General features: G+C 38.3%; 1 protein-coding gene across 1 annotated transcript in view; it reads right to left on the reverse strand.

The window, feature by feature from the left end:
* Window positions 1-1,229: 1,229 nt before the first annotated feature.
* Window positions 1,230-17,000, reverse strand: part of LOC105883508 (olfactory receptor 51E1) — a 63,235-nt gene continuing 47,464 nt past the window's right edge. Inside the window, exon 2 of the transcript XR_012918970.1 lies at window positions 1,230-1,989. The gene's annotated coding sequence lies outside the window, so the exon portion shown is untranslated. The remainder of the gene's footprint in view (window positions 1,990-17,000) is intronic.

The following is a 17,000-nucleotide window of genomic DNA, read 5'->3' on the forward strand; positions in this document are numbered from 1 at the left end:
GGATGAGACAAAATCATACAACCTTGTGATGGTTAATACTGTGTGTCCACTTGGCTGGGCCACAGTGCCCAGATAATTGTCAAAAGTTTTTCTGGATGTTTCTATGAGGGTGTTTTTTGGATGAGATTAACATTTAAATCAGAGAACACTGAGTAAAACAGATTGCCCCCCATAATGTGAGTGGGCCTCTGCCGATTAGTTGAAGGCCTTAATAGACAGACTGACTTCCCTGGGGAAGTAAGGAATTCTGCTAACAGACATGGCTTGAGGACTTAACTGCAATGTTGACACTTCCTTGGGTCTGTAGCCGATTGGCCTATCCTGCAGATTTTGAACGTAATAGCCTCCATCATTGTGTGAGCCGATTCCTTAACATAGATCTCTTTCTTGATCTATCGATCTATCTATCCTTTTGGTTCTGTTTCCCTGGAGAACCTTGACTATTATAGACCTAAAAGTTGAAAAAAGGAAAAAATCATCCCTGTGAGTGGCTAAACTGCAAAGGGAGAACTGAAAATGGAAAGAAAAGCCATAAAGACTATAACATGCAAAAGACAAAATAGATCAACTGTTCTAGAGCAATCTACAATAGGCCTCACAAACTATCCAAGCTCAAATTCTTTTAACACCAGTTCGTTCATATCACATGTTCCAAAACCAAGAACAGACTTATCTAATAACAACTCTGGTTGGACTCACATGTTCTAAAATTAAGACCTTGAACAACTTCTGCCAAAACTGCCCTATGACTAACACCAGACCCTCACACTCTATAAATATACTTCCCTAACTCTCTCCTTTTGAGACATGTTAAGGTCCCCTTGATGTGTTCTTCTTAGCTGCAATAAATCAATAACCTAACTTTGTTTGACTACAAATATATATATCCCTGGTGGTCTTTAGCTGGTGGATTTTAGAAAAATTTGTAAACATGTGAGAATTCCCTTAAGCATGAGGCAGTGGATTATATAAGAAATGCTTGGTATCTTGATTTGAGTGTTGCCAAAACAGAGCCTAAACCAGGAGCTGAGTGAAGGTGATATAATTAAGACATGCATCTAGTACAGGAGTGAGGGAGCAAACATAGCGATTCAGGGAGGAAGAAAGTTCAATACAGTGTCATCACCAAGGTGGCTGCGATGGGCAGTAAGCAACTGACTCTGCTAGGATCTCTGTATAGAATGCCTCAGGGAATTGTCTGTCCAAAGGATGAGAAAGGCATCTGTCCACCAACTCTTATCCTCCTTTGACTAAAGGTTGCCCCTTGGGCTTTAACTCATCTGCACTTTTAGTGTGTGCCTACTCCTATGGCTTTGAAGAAAACCCCAAAGCAGAAAAGCCCAGAGAAAGGGCACCTGCCTGCAGTAGGAAACAGTCAGAATGAATGAATGCAGCTGACTGTCACAGCTGCAAATGAAGTTAGAAGTGGGCCAAGGAGATGTGACATGGGACACATAGAGGACCTGCTCCACCTGGGTTAGAAGAGGGGATAAAGGTTTGAGAAATCTAGGATTTGATATATCTATCACACTTAACACTACCATATATTGAGGGTTTACTGTTTATCCTCTACCACAATAGTACCTTACTTTTATAATCCTCAAAACAAACATTTGAGATGATAGCCATTTTGCAGACTAGGAAACCGAGGCACAACTGATAGTTATATAATTTTATCAGGATCACTCAATAATAAATTGAAGAGTCCAGACTTGAACCCAGGTCTCTCTGACTTCTGAGTCTGCTCTTTCACATTTCATTGATGAGGATTGTAGCCTGGCAGGCAGGTATGGACTGACCCAGGCAAGTGATGATGGATACTGGGAGGATTTCCTCTGTAGGAGGGGGCTTTGCACAAATCACGTCCCCCATGTACTTCTGTTTTTCCAGCTGAAACATGGGGGACAGAGTAGCATCTTCCCTTCTGATATCAAGGATGGTTCAGTTACAGGCCAAGGATTGTTTGCTGTTAAAGTTTCCATGTCTTTTCTGTAAAGAAAAAGAGTATCAGGAAATTAAACCAATCTGTGTCTACTCCCACAATTTCCACTCTGTGAAGTGATGTGTGTGAAATTTTCTTTTTCTTTCATATAACTGTTTTTTAAGTCTGATTGACATGAAAAAACTGTAGATATTTAATGTATACATCTTGGTGTGTTTGAATATAAGTATATACCCTTGAAACAATCACCATAATCACTGTAATAAACTTATCCATCACCTTTAAAAGTTTTCTCCCACCTCCTTTATTGTTCTTGTTGATTTTCCTTTTGTGGTAAGAGCATTTAACAAAAGATCTACTCTCTTGACAAATTTTTAAGTATACAATACAGTATTGTTAATCATAGGCCCTGTGTTGAGTGGCTTTTAAAGAGATGCCCTCTCTCCTACTCCACACTATGTGCCCCTAGAGCAGGCCCAGAGAGAACCTGAGTGCCAGGGGAGGTGGGTGGGGGGAAGTCTGGTCTGTCCTGGGCCCTATATTGAGGGAAGGACAGAGTCCTGGGAAGGAATTTGAGAGCCTTGACCTATAATATCTGTTCTGCCAGTAAGTGTTTGCCTTTACTTAGTTCACATAATTCCTTTAAGCTAGCTATGAAAAATGGTGATTGAATTTGATAATCTAAAAATCCCTTCCCCCTTCTAAATATGATGTTCTCTGAGCACCGTTAAGAAGCCACAGACAATTCCAAAGGGCCTGCAAGACTGACATTCGCTGGTGCCTCCTTAGAAACTGCCCTCTGACCCACGTGAGAAGCCAGCCCTCTTCCCTGTGGCCACACCTGTTTGCACAAACATGGCATTTTTCCACTTGATCTCCTACCCCCGTTCCTGCCAATCAGAACTCTTTCAAAAAATTGAAGCTGCTCCCAAGGATGAGGATTTTCCACTGTAAGAGATATTCATAGGCTCTCTATAAGGAAAGACAGTCCCTTTGAAAAAGATAGTTCCGTGACGTATCAAGTCGACTTATTCTCTATGAAACTGATTTCCCTCATCTGCTTACTAGGGATGATAACAGTGTCTGTCCTCAGAACTTTTATGAGAATTATGTGTAATGATCCATGGACAACGCTCAGCACGGTATTTAGTACAAACTCAATTGAATACCCATTGTTACCATGGAAGGGGGACAGGGAACAGGCAATAATCCCTGCCTCACAGGGGTGTCGAGGGACTAGAAATGCGTGTTGGTACCTGTGACAAGCAAGCCACACAGATTTTCTTAAAAGCACTCACCTGGTCACATTAGCCTGGGAGCTTGGAGTTTAAGACCTGGGGTTTCTCTCTCTCTCTCTCTCTCTCTCTCTCTCTCTCTCTCTCTCTCTCTCTCTCTCTCTCTCTCTCTCTCTCTCTCTCTCACACACACACACACACACACACACACACACACACACACACACACACACATATACCAGTGCCAAGACTAAGGTTGGAAGATGGGAAAAAGGAAGGCAGCATAGTAGCTGGAGGAGCTGGGATTCAAATGGGATTGAAATGACTGATCTAGGCACTGAAGCAGGAAGGCCAATAGAAAGGCCAGTTTCCAAAGCTGTCCCAGGAAAATGTGATTACATTTTAGAAGGTGGCAAACTGAAAGGGAGGGGTTATGGCCACTGCTTACTCCTCCTTCATAGGGTCCAGGGGCCTGGAAAAGTGTTTGCCTTCCTGTTCCCATTCATCTGGAAGGGCTTCCTGGAGGAGGCCCTCTGGGTGCTTGGGGAGCTGAGTCACCTCACAGAGGTGGTCCCAGGCAGCCCCTGCCATGAGAGGCCTCTGGAATTGGGAGTCTCAGGCCAGTGATCACTGTAGTGAGAGTATCTTTCCCAGTGAAACAGGGTCTCCAGGGACTGAAGACTGTAAAAACACTGCCCTGTTCCCAGCCCTGTTTATGTTGGCCTGGCAGTGGAGGGCACCAGTTTAGGTAGCCGATTCCCCTTGAGAGCCACAGCCTGAGGTTGCCCAAGGAATAGGACATCTCCCATCCCTCAGCAATTCCATCTAGCTCCCCATCTGTTAGCAACACACCATTTATCCTGGATTGATAAGAAATAAGAGAAGAACATAAACTTGTTTGTTTCTGGGAATACGGATTTCTCTAGCCTTCTTTATTATTGTAAGAAAAGATTTACACTCAGTACATATTTATGACCAGAGATTACCAGCATCACATATTTGGGATTCTTTCCGACAATAATCACCACCAATTCTCCCAGCTGGTGCCAAAGTTCTTGCCCAGTGTCCATTTCTTAATATCATTCAATGTTAAACATTCAAGAATAATTTACGATGTTCCAGACCTTGAAACATAAAGGAAATACAAAAGTAAATAATAGCGGATACTACAGTGGGTATCAGGCATGAAACAAAATGTATTAATACAGAGTCCTCAGTGCCCCATAGAGGATGAACAAGGTACAGCGGCCACACGGGGAGGGACATGCAGCATTGCCGTGGAGATGAGGGAGAGCATCGCGAGCAGGTGACATTTACACTGAGGGAAGTGAATGGAGAAAAGCTAAGGAGTATGTGGAGGCATGAAACTGAAGTGAGGTGGCCTCCGACACTGCAAGATGCTTTTATTGCCCGAGCATAGGCTGTGTCTTCCCCTGAGTTCCCCCGCGACAAAAACCTAAGTGTAGCTTTTCTGTTGGGGATAAGATCCAGTGAGCAAGAGCAAGGGACAGTTGGTTTGAAGCAGGGAAATGGGAGACAAAACAAAGATGGATTACAGAGTTGCCCATCCAACTGGCAACTGTTGCTAGACCTTGCAAGACTACATAAAATCGGTCTCAGAATCATCTTCCTGTGGAAAGGAAATAGGAAGTGATTATTCCTCCCATACCCCATTAGTTAAAAATTGCCACCTGCGGAGAGTTAGCAATGCTCCCAGCAAAATCGGGTCCCATTGGCAGGGGTCATCACAAGGGATATGAAAATAATAGAAATAGAAAATAGAGAATAGGGAAATAAAAGAAGACACACAGATGAAAGTATAGTTTTAAAAGAGCTAATTAACATACCCATCACCTCACATAGTTACTGTGTGTGTGTGTGTGTGTGTGTGTGAGAGAGAGAGGGAGAGAGAGAGAGAGAGAAAGAGAGAGAGAGCGATGAGAACTTTAAGACCTACTATGTTAGCAAATTTCAAGTATATAATATGGTATAATTAATTATAGTCATCAGACTGTATACTGGATTTCCAGAATTTATTCATCCCACATAACTGAATTTTTTTACTCTTTGAACATCTTCCCATTTTCCCCACTTGCCAACCCCAGTGCCTGGAAAATACCATTCTACTCTGTGCATCCATGAGTTTGACTTTTTTACATTTCATGTATAAGTGAGATCATGTAGTATTTGTCTTTCTGTGCCTGGCTTGTTTAATTTAAGATAATGTCCTTCAAATTCATCCATGTTGTCACAAATGACTATATTTTCTTCTTTTTTAAGGCTGAATAATATTTGTGTGTGTATCACATTTTCATTATCCATTTGTCCCTTGATGGGCACATAGGGTGATTCCATTTCTGGACTATTGTGATTAATCCTGCAAAGAACATGGGCACACAGATATCTCTTTGAGATTCTAATTTCATTTCATTTGGATATGTACCCAGAAGTGGGATTGCTGGGTCACATGGTAGTCCTATTTTTAATTTTTGAGGAACTCCCATACTATTTTCTATAATGACTGTATCAATTTACATTCCCACCAACAGTATACAAGCCCCCCACTTTCTGCACATCCTCACCAACACTTATTATCATTTTTTTTTTATTTTTATAATAGCCATTCTTACAGGTGTGAGCTGACATCTGATTGTGGCTTTGATTTGTATTTCCCTAATGATTAGTGATAATAAATATCTTCTCATATACCAGTTAATCATTTCTGTGTCTTCTTTTGAGAAGAACCTATTCAGTCCATTTGGCCATTTTTTCATTGTGTTGTTTGTTTTCTTGCTACTGAATTGTGTTTCTTACATATTTGGATATTAACCCCTCATCAAATATATGGCTTGCATTTTATCCTATTCTATAGGTTGTTTCTTCACTTAATTTATAGTTTCTTTGCATAAGCTTTTTAGTTTGATGTTATCCCATTTGTCTATTTTTGCTTCTGTTGCTTGTGTTTTAGGTTCATATCCCAAAAGTTATTACCCAGACCAACATCCAAAAACTTTTTCATTATGTTTTCTTACAGTAATTTTACAGTGTCAGATCTTAAATTTAAGTCTTTAATCAATTTTTAAATTGATTTCTGAATATGGAGTGAGATAAGGGTCAAATTTAATTCATCAGCATATTGATATCTAGTTTTCCAAACACCATTTGTTGAAAAAACTGTCCTTTCCCCATTGTATGTTCTTGTAGCTTTGTGGAAGATCAATTGATCAAAAATGTGTTGATTTATTTCTGGGCCTTTTATTCTATTCCATTGGTTTATATATTAGTTTATATGATAGTACTAAGCTGTTTTTTTGTTTGTTTGTTTGTTTGTTTGAGACAGAGTCTCGTTTTGTTGCCCAGGCTAGAGTGAGTGCCATGGAGTCAGCCTAGCTCACAGCAACCTCAAACTCCTGGGCTCAAGCAATCCTGCTGCCTCAGCCTCCCAAGTAGCTGGGACTACAGGCATGCGCCACCATGCCCGGCTAATTTTTTCTATATATATTAGTTAGCCAATTAATTTCTTTCTATTTATAGTAGAGACGGGGTCTCACTCTTGCTCAGGCTGGTTTCGAACTCCTGATCTCAAGCAATCTGCCTGCCTGGCCTCCAGAGTGCTAGGATTACAGGCATGAGCCACTACGCCTGTCCTAAGATGTTTTGATTATTAGAGTTTCGTATCATACTTCCAGACTTGTTCTTTTTGTTATAGATTGCTTTGGCTATTCTTGGTCTTTTTTAGGAATTGTAAGATTGATTTTTTCTATTTCTGTGAAGAATGTCATTAGAATTTTGATTGTCATTTCGTTGCATCTTTGGAGACGCATCTTGGGGACTATGGACATTTTAACAATATTAATTTTTCTAATACAATAATTTTTCTACAAAATCAGATATTTTTCCATTTATTTGTGTCATTTTCAATTTCTTTTATCACTGTGTTGTAATTTTTAGTGTATATGTATTTCAATTTCATAGCTATGGTTAAATTTATTTTTAAGTTTTTTATTTTTGTTGATGCTATTAAAAACAAGATTGTTTTCTTCAAAGAGTTCATTGGTAGTGTATAGAAATGCAACTGAATTTTACATGTTGATTCTATATCCTACAACTTTACTGAATTCATTATTAGTTCTAACAAGTTTTTGATGGAATCTTTATAGTTTTCTACATATATATATAGTCACATCATCTGCAAACAAACACAATTTTACTTTTCCTTTTGGATTTGGATGGCTTTTTTTTCTTGCCTAATTGTACTACAACTTCCAGTCCTAAATTGAAAAGAAGTGGTAAGAGTGGGCATCCTTGGCTTATTCTTAACCTTAGAGGAAAAATTTGCAGCTTTTCACCATTGAGTATGATATTAGCTGTGGGCTTGCCATGTAAGGCCGTTATTGTATTGGTGTACCTTCTTTCCGTACCTTCAATATCCTTATTTTGAGATTGTACTATGGTTTTGCAAGCTGTCACCATTGGGGGAACCAAGTAAAGTATATATTGATCTCTCTGAATTACCTCTTAGAGAACTGCATGAAAATCCACAACCATCGTAAAAAAAAATAAAAATAAAAAAAAACTTTATTTAAAACAAATCTTGAAGAGTCTTAGGTGCCATCATAAGGCACTTAGTTTCGGCTTTTGTTTTGTTTTGGTTTTTGTTTTTTTTCTGTAAATAATGGATAGTCAACAAAGAAGTAGTTAAAAGGGCAGGGAGGGAGCTAACATAGAGCAACATGCTCCTTAGAGTGGTCTTTTTGGCAAGATGTATATATAGGAATGGACATTGGTCAGATGGGTTGGACAGGAAGCCTAGAGAAGGCCCCCTTTTGGCCTCCATTTTCCATGTGAAGTTAGGAGCAATACCAAATTAGCTATTTAGAGGAGAGGTGGCAGGTTGAATAAAGAGCTCAAGAAAAATGGTAACAGGAAAGAACTATGAAGCAATGAAAAGTTCTCAGCTCAGACTAAAGGCCATAAATTTGTTTTGAAATAATTTTTCAAGATTGTGCAATTCTTTTCTAATGTTCCTTATTGCCTCAGGAAAGGAAGGTAGAGAGGAAGGCTAGCCCCAATTCAGGCTTGGATAATGCAGGCAAAATCAGACAAGAATAAATCAAATATGTCCATAAAAAGTAGGTCCAGGTGAATGACCATAACTCAGATTGATTTCGGAAAGAGCTGAGGCTGGAGCTATTTTGGAAACTCTCTACGAAGTAAGAAAGGCTGGAGAGAGAGCTTGTATGTATTGAGAAATAGATAATTTAAATCCAAGTCTGACTGACACTGTAGTTCATGTTCTTTCCATTGTCCATGTTCACTCCCTTTTAATACTGTGTGCTTCAGCAGTCCAGTTGCAGGCTAGGAATGTGGGCAGAAACTTCCAGCCCCATTCTGGGTTTCAAGCCCACAGGCCTGGTGTCTTGTCCCAGAATGAGAGCTGAGAGCTTAGCACCCAGTCTTTGGGCTTTTCAAGAGTCTGCTCCCTCTCCACTTCCTCTAGGAAGCCTTCCCTGACTGCCTTAGGCTGGGATAGGCCACCAGTGGGTCCCCCACTACATCACGCCATATCCCTACCCTCTACAAAGTCTACAAGCTGCTGTAGGACTCATCCTGTGGCCTGTTCTCCAGCAGGCTTCAGCAGTATCATCCTTAATGGATCTTCCATTCAGATGGGCTGTTGAAACTGATAGTCTGAACAAATAATTTAAACTTGCTGGGATATTGTAGAATCTGTGATTCTGGTCTCTCTCTCCCTCTTATGATTTAGTTTCTCTAAACATTTGTCTTATTCCTTACTCCAAAGCCAGCCCCAACTTTCCTATTCTCCAGGGACCTGAAGGGAATGACTCCTCTGTGGCCCAAGCCTAGCCTTCCCTGAAGATAGGCACTTCTGCCAAGGTGTCCCCATGCAGTGGTATAAAACTCAGTCCCTCTGGCACAGACATTCTGGGCTCCTGCAGGAGGTGAGTGCCAGGGCAGTGTGGGTCAGCAGCCAGGGTGAGTAACCTGGGCCCCAACGCATGCTCTTCTCTACTTCTCAGGCACAGTTGCCTGAACCTCAGCTTCAGGTGGAGGTAGCATTGGGGTGTGGCTGGACATAAAGCAGTAAAAGGAGAAATACTCAGTCTGGGACAAAGAGAGACAGTACTCCTATCCCCCACTTAAAGAATGGCTGCCTAAGGGTGGTTTCCCGAGGTCCTGGAGTTAACAGCTCAGAGATGAGCAGAAATCCAAGACTGTTTCCAGGAAGAAACGCCCTTTATAGTCTCTCAAGAGAGGGAGTGGATGTGTCCAGTTCTCTTCCCATCTGGCATTCTGAGGTCATCTGAGCACTATTTCAGCATCTCCACTATCCTTCTCTGAACTGCCATTTCTCCATAGGCATTTTTTATCACACTTTTCCTGCTGAGAGAGCCCTCAAGGTGACTCTCAAGTGATGTGGAATAAACCTGATTGCCAGGACTCTGTGAATCAAGTGAGGAATAGAGGGCTGGGCAGTCTCACCTTTCCTCAAATCCCTTGTTTTAAATACTGCACAACTATCATGTCTGTCTGGCATCTCTGGATCCAGAGCCTTGCTGGTAGAATTTTTCCAGAGAGTAATCTGCCTTTTACAAGTGTGGAAGGTACAGCCAAGAGAGGGTGTCTTATAGCTGCTCCTCATAAAATCCTCCTGTTCTCACTTCCACGCCTCACTCTTGCTTTTCTCAACTCTAACTCCTTAGTCCTTTTGATATGGATCTGTGGTGCAACCTCTCTACAAGAACTTAACGCTCTTTTCTGCCAGTCTTTTACTACTCTTCCCATTTTTATCCATAGACTGCAATATTGTTTGCATCCCTTAGAGCTCATCCTGTTGTTATGTCATTGTGAGTTAATAACGTCTCATTTTTTACTGTCACTTAAATGGGATTTTAGAGTAGAGATAAATGTTTTGTGCAATACACCATGTTTAACTAGAAAACTCTTTCCATTAATGTTGTTACTTGTTATAAAGGAAAACTTCTGATTTAGCCAATATTATATTATGAAAAAATTTAAATACAAAAAATTAAAGACAAGACAAAGTGGATCTCTTTATATCCCTATCCAACTACCATAATCATCAGCTCACAGCCACTCCTGTAGCTGTATCACCATACAATTCCCACCACAAGTATCCTACCCCCCAACTATTGTGAAATCAATCTAAGTCATTGTGTCATTCTATAATTTACCGGTATGTTCAGATATTAAAACATAGCCACAAAAAAATATATATATAGCCACAGTATTATAATCACACCAAAATAAAACATCATCATCCAAAATTTAACCAGTTTTCAGATTCCACCAATTATTCCATAAAAATATTTGTTCATTAGTCTGCTCACTTTTTCCATTTCTTTACATTTGATTTACTCAAAACAAGATACTCACAAGGGTCACGTATTTATTTTGGTTAACATACATATAAACATGGATTATATATGTGTGTGTGTGTGTGTATATATATATATAAAATAGCTGAATGTATTTTGGGGGGTTCATGTGATATTTTGATATCACAATGTGTGATATCAATGTGTTTTCAATGTATAATCATCAAATAAGGGTAATTGGGATATCCACATCTTCCATTTATCTTTTCTTTGTGTTAGGAATATTATAATTCTTTTCTTCTAGCTATTTTGGAACATACATTAAATTACTGTTAACTATAATCTCTCTACTGTGCTATATACTACTAGAACATATTCCTTCTACCCAGCTGTATGTTTGTATCCATTAACCATCCTCTCTTCTCTTCTCCCCCATATCCCCTACTCTTACAGCTTCTGGTAAACACCATTCTGCTCTATACCTTTATAAGACCCACTCTTTCACTCCCACATGAGCGAGAAAATGTAATATTTGTCTTTCTGTATCTGGCTTATTTAACTTAATTCCCTCCAGTTCCATCCATCTTGCTGCGAATAACAGGATTTCATTCTTTTTAATGCCTAAATAATATTCCATTGTGCATATATACCACATTTTCTTATCCATTCATTTGCCAGTTTATAATAAACCTAGGTTTATTCTATATTTTGGTTATTGTGACTAGTGCTGCAATAAATATGGGAGTGAAGATATCTTTTTGATATGTTGATTTCCTTTCTTTTGTATATATATTTCCCAGGAGTGAGACAGCTAGCTCGTAAGGTAGTTCTGTTTATAGTTTTCTGAGAAACCTCCTTACTATTCTCTGTAGTGGCTGTACTAATTTACATTCTCACTAACAGTAAAAGAGTGTTCCCTGTTCTCAGCATCCATTATATTTTTCTGTTTGTATAAAACCTATTTTAACTGGAGTGATATGGCATCTCCTCTAGGGTTTGATTTGTATTCTCCTGATGATTAATGATGTCAAGCATTTTTTTTCATACACCTGGGCCATCTGTATGTCTTCTTTTGTGAAATATATATTTAGGTCTTTTGTCCATTTTTTAATCCGATTGTTTAGCTTTTTGCTATTGAGTTGTTTGATTTTTTTATATATTCTGGTTATTAATCCCTTGTCAGATGGATAGTTTGCAAATAGTTTGTCCCATTCTGTAGTTTGTCTCTTCAATTTCTTAATTTTTCCTTTGCTGTGCAAAAGCTTTTTAGCTTGATGTAATCCCATTTGTCTATTTCTGCTTTTGTTGCCTGTGTTTTGAGGCAAAACTCTAGCAGAACAATGTCCTATAGCATTTCCCCAATGTTTTCTCCTTGTAGTGTCATACTTTCAGATCTTATATTTATGTTTTGATTCATTTGACTTGATTTTTTCTATATAGTAAAAGACAGGATCAAGTTTCATTTTTCTGCATATGGATATCCAGTTTCTTCCAGCAACATTTATTAAAGAGATTGTCCTTTTCTCAATGTATATTCTTAACATCTTTCTGAAAAGATGAGTTGGCTGTAAATATGTGGATTTGTTTCTGGCTGTTTTGGTTTCTATAGATTTGTAGAATAATTTGAAGTTAGATAGTGTTTTGTCTCTAGCTTTGTTCCTTTTACTCATTATTGCTTTAGCTAGTCAGGGTCTTTTGTGGGTCCATATAAATTTTAGAATTGTTTTCTTTTATTCTCTTGAAGAATAAAAATTCCTATTTTTATAGGGATTGCACTGAATCTATATATTGCTATGGGTACTATGAAATTTTAATGATTTTAATTCTTCCAATCCATGAGCATGGGGTATCTTTCCATTTTTTCAGTGTGTGTTCTCTTCAATTTCTGCACAATTTCATAAGTGCATTATAGTTATTCTTTTACAGATCTTTCACTTGTTTAGTGAATTTTATTTTGTGGTACAAAGTTGGCTTGTTTGGGGGGTTTTGTAGCTATTGTAAATGGAATTGGCTTGTTGATTTCTTTTTCAAGTTGGTTGCTATTAGCATATAGAAATACTATTGACTTTGGTATATTAATTTCATACCCTGCAACTTTACTAAATTCATTTATCAGTTCTTACCTTTTCCCTATTCTTTTTTATTTTCTTATAATGTATTTGTGAAAAAACCTTAAATTTTGTCCTTTCAACTTTGTTTGCTTGTTTTAATTTGAATTTTTCTGACTTCATCTCTTACTATATTAATATTCCTGCTTGCCTGCTGTCTCCACTATTTTCTGTAAACTGGAAGTTGGATATGACTCAACTTCATTATTTTGGTAAAATATCAAGTTTTATCTCATTTACTGATGTTATCAGCCCTGATGATTTTTTCCATTATTTCACTAGGTTTATAAAAAAAATGATACTCTAATTCTATTATTCCTTATTAACTATAATGCTTCTATAAAGAAAAACTTCTTCTTGTCAATTTTTTTTACACCAGGCAACAATTTATAGACATAAAGCAGATTATTTGCCAGTTTTCAGAACACTGAATGAGTACCTAAGATCATTGACCAATGAGGAACTGTGTGTGTGGTTATGTATGTATACGTATCTCTCTGTCTCCCTCTCTTTCTCTCTCTCTCTCATACACACACACGTATTTGCTGTGTTTCAACTATTCAGTTATTATTTTCATTGATGCTCAATTAACCCACATTTGGAAAGAGGGAGCCTTTTCAAATTGACAGCTTTGTCTTTTTTAAATGATCCCAATTGTCTTTGATGGGCTTCCTGTTTCCTAGTAATAAAAGATGTACAAATGTATTTGGTATATTTCCAGCAAAAGGTTTGAAATTGCTCATTTATCAAAAGATATGTGACTCCTTTTAGGGAAAGATGGTACCTAGAGATCATATGTGAGCAGTAGGGGTGCTCCTTGCTACTGAGTTGTTCTTATTTGTAATCATTTTCTGTAGATAAAGCTGAGAAATATATATTACTTAAAAGAGAAATATTTATAGAGCTTATTCTGATATTCCAAACTAAGGTTTATGATTGCAGCATTTTAATTAACTTGTTTGATCTTAGATATGTATCCTTTTCCTCTTACCCTGAAAGTCTTGGTTCCCAAAGGCATTAATATAACTACTCAAAAAATTATAAAACAAAATTAGTCCATATTACAAATAATAAAAATATTGACTTTGATGCATCCTATAACATTATCCTTTTCCACCTAGACAACATTCTACATGCATTAAGAATGCTTAGATTACATTCATTTTTTCACAACTCTCTGTACACATTGATCATTTGTGTGTGTGTGAGTGGTCTCTGAAAAGATTTTATGACATGTTAAGAAATCTTAAGAGATTTCTGGTTTGAGTCTGATACTTTTTGACTTTGAAATTTACTGTTTCCATCAGAATAATTATAGAGCTTGTGGGTATCCTTGCAATACAATGACCACACTTAAATATATTTATATTTGCCTATTCATTAGTGTTTGTTTTCTGGTAGATAGCACTTTGATATATAAAGTCAGTTTTGTTTTGTTTTGTTTTGCTTTTCATTTTTCAGAAAAATTATTTTATTGTATATTGAATATTTTTCTTTTTTTCATTTTTATTTTATACCTCTTCAGAAATACCTATTATGTTTGAAACTCTACTGTTTATTTAACATATCTATTGCATTTCTCTGTAGTAACTTTTATCATTGTTTCAATTTAATTTTGTTTGATTATTCTTGATTCTATTCTCTATATCTCTGAGTGCTTTAAGTAGTAACACTTTTTGTAATAAGAATATTTTCAATTTTAAAATTGCTTCTATTTTTTACTCCTGTTATTCTCTTTGGTCTACCATTTTGACTTTCATTTTTCTCTCTTTATTATCAACTCATTTTTATGCTCTAATATTACAAATTTTAATATGGTTCCTGTTTTCTTTAACTTTTAAGAGTATTCAGAAAAGCTTATACAGAATTTTTTCATCATTCCTCTAGTAATTCTTTATTTCAAAGATTATTTAAATACCTTTAATTTGGTTTATCCCTTTTAATTGTTACAAAATATATCTGCACAAATTCTATATTGGAACTTCTCTGTTTTTTTATTCATCTTTAAATGGAGTGAGTTCCATCAGGGCTTGATATATGCTTAAAAGTATGATACAAGAGAGAAAGAATAGAGAATGACCAAGCTGACACCACAAGAAACTTTAATTTACTATGTATGTTTTAAAAATCTTCTATAACAATATGCACAATCTTTCATCCTGTGGAGAAAATAATTCCAAATGCTCCTACCCTCCTGCTTGTGGTCAATGTTGCCTTCAGAGAGAACGTATTACACTGCCTACAAATGAAACAACTGTAGACCCGGCTATTATCATAAACTGCACTTTTACTCACAGACCTATTTTTAGTGAATTGTTAAATTTCTGCTAAAGAGATTTTGGTGGATGTTTTCCATATATTATTTTATTGATCCACCTTTGATATTTTTGTGTATTCTTATTTGCTTATTTATGTCTGTTTTGGAATATAGAAGCCCTCAACACCTGGGTGCTTCACATTCTGGCTAAATCCAAGAAAATGAAACTAGTAAGCCCACACTGTCTACCATTCAGGTTTCCAAAACAGATTTGCAATTTATTTATATGAGGCCACATTTACTTCCTTAAAACATAGAACTTTTGTTACTCTTGTCAGGATCACCTCATATATTTTGAAAGAAAGCCTGGCATTATTCAATATGTAAAGAGAACAGCGTTTCCAAAATCAAATGAAACTGTTGCTATCAGTAAGTTGTTAGTGTTATTGCCATTTTTTGTTTACATGGAAATAATCCCTAAATCTTCTTCACATGACATATTTGCTATTGTGCATGAACCCATGTCACTTGACATTAGAAGTAGTGTTGTTCCGATACCTTTGACTTTTCACCTTATTTCTCTGCACAGATTAAAGAGCTCACACCTCTCTGGAATTCTCAGCTGCCTTCAGAGGATGCTCCCTCCCCAGTCCCATGTCAACATCTCCTTCTTCCAGCCCCTTGCTTTCCTCATGATTGGCATCCCAGGCCTGGAGGCCTTCCACGGCTGGATCTCCATCCCCTTCTCCTCCATGTACACTGTGGCCCTCACTGGGAACTGCCTGATCCTCCTGGCTGTCAGGAGGACCCCCAGCCTGCACCAGCCCATGTACTACTTCCTGTCCATGCTGGCCCTCACCGACGTGGGCCTCACCTTGTCCACACTGCCCACCACCCTGGCTGTGCTCTGGTTTGACCATCGCCTCATCGGCTTCAACACCTGCCTGGCCCAGATGTTCTTCCTGCACTCCTTCTCTGTGGTGGAGTCCTCGGTGCTCCTAGCTATGTCATTTGACCGCTTTGTGGCCATCTCCAATCCCCTGCGCTATGCAGCTATCCTCACAAATAATGTCATCATCAGGATTGGCCTGGCCATCATGGCACGGGCTACCTTGTGCCTCTTCCCTGTGCCATTTTTGATTAAGCGTCTAAACTTCTGCCCTGGAAATAAATCCCTGTCCCATTCATTCTGTTTTCATGCTGATGTGATGAGACGGGCCTGTGCTGACATCACCATCAACATACGCTACGGGCTCTTCGTGGTTCTGTCCACGTGTGGCATAGACTCCCTGCTCATAATCCTGTCCTATACTCTCATCCTGCGCACAGTCATGGGCCTGGCCTCTCCCAGGGAGCGAGTCCGGGCCCTCAACACCTGTGTTTCTCACATTCTGGCTGTATTTGTCTTCTTTATTCCAGTTATTACCATGTCTATGATCCACCGTTTTGGAAAACACCTGCCCCACATTGCACATGCTCTTGTTGCCTATGTGTACCTGATGGTGCCTCCTGTGCTCAACCCCATCATCTACAGTGTGAAATCCAAGCCCATCAGGGAGGCCATGATCAGTGTGCTGAAAGGGAAGAGGCAAAGCTGAAAAACTAAACAAACAAACAAAGTATCTGGGTGAAAATATGACCAAACAGTTATATATTTTGCCCAGAAAGCCCATACTCAGAGCTCTGACACAGGCACATTTTCAAGAGTATGACAAGCAAATGGATGTCCTCTGAATCATAGGTGAAGGACTGTCTTAATTTCTCCATGTACTTGCTAACTTGAGGTATTTTATTCAGTGTTTATCTGTGTCTCTCGCTACAGATATTCAAATGAACCATATATGGTCTTTTCTATCCATTGGAGGACAGAAGCCTATAGGTGCATAATTATGGTAAAGTGCAATGAAACTGTGATAGACGCACACAAAGTGCTCTAGGAACATAGAAGACAGTTACTGGCCCTGCAAGAGGAAATGAGAAAAGATTCACATAAGAAGGATGCCTAAAGGTGAATAGGGGTTCCCCAAGCAGGGAAGGGCACATCTAATAAAGAAAAAATAATGTTGAAAAACAGAAGTATAGAATAATAGGATGTAC

This window comes from Microcebus murinus, chromosome 4 (assembly GCF_040939455.1).
Source record: "Microcebus murinus isolate Inina chromosome 4, M.murinus_Inina_mat1.0, whole genome shotgun sequence".
Taxonomy (NCBI): domain Eukaryota; kingdom Metazoa; phylum Chordata; class Mammalia; order Primates; family Cheirogaleidae; genus Microcebus; species Microcebus murinus.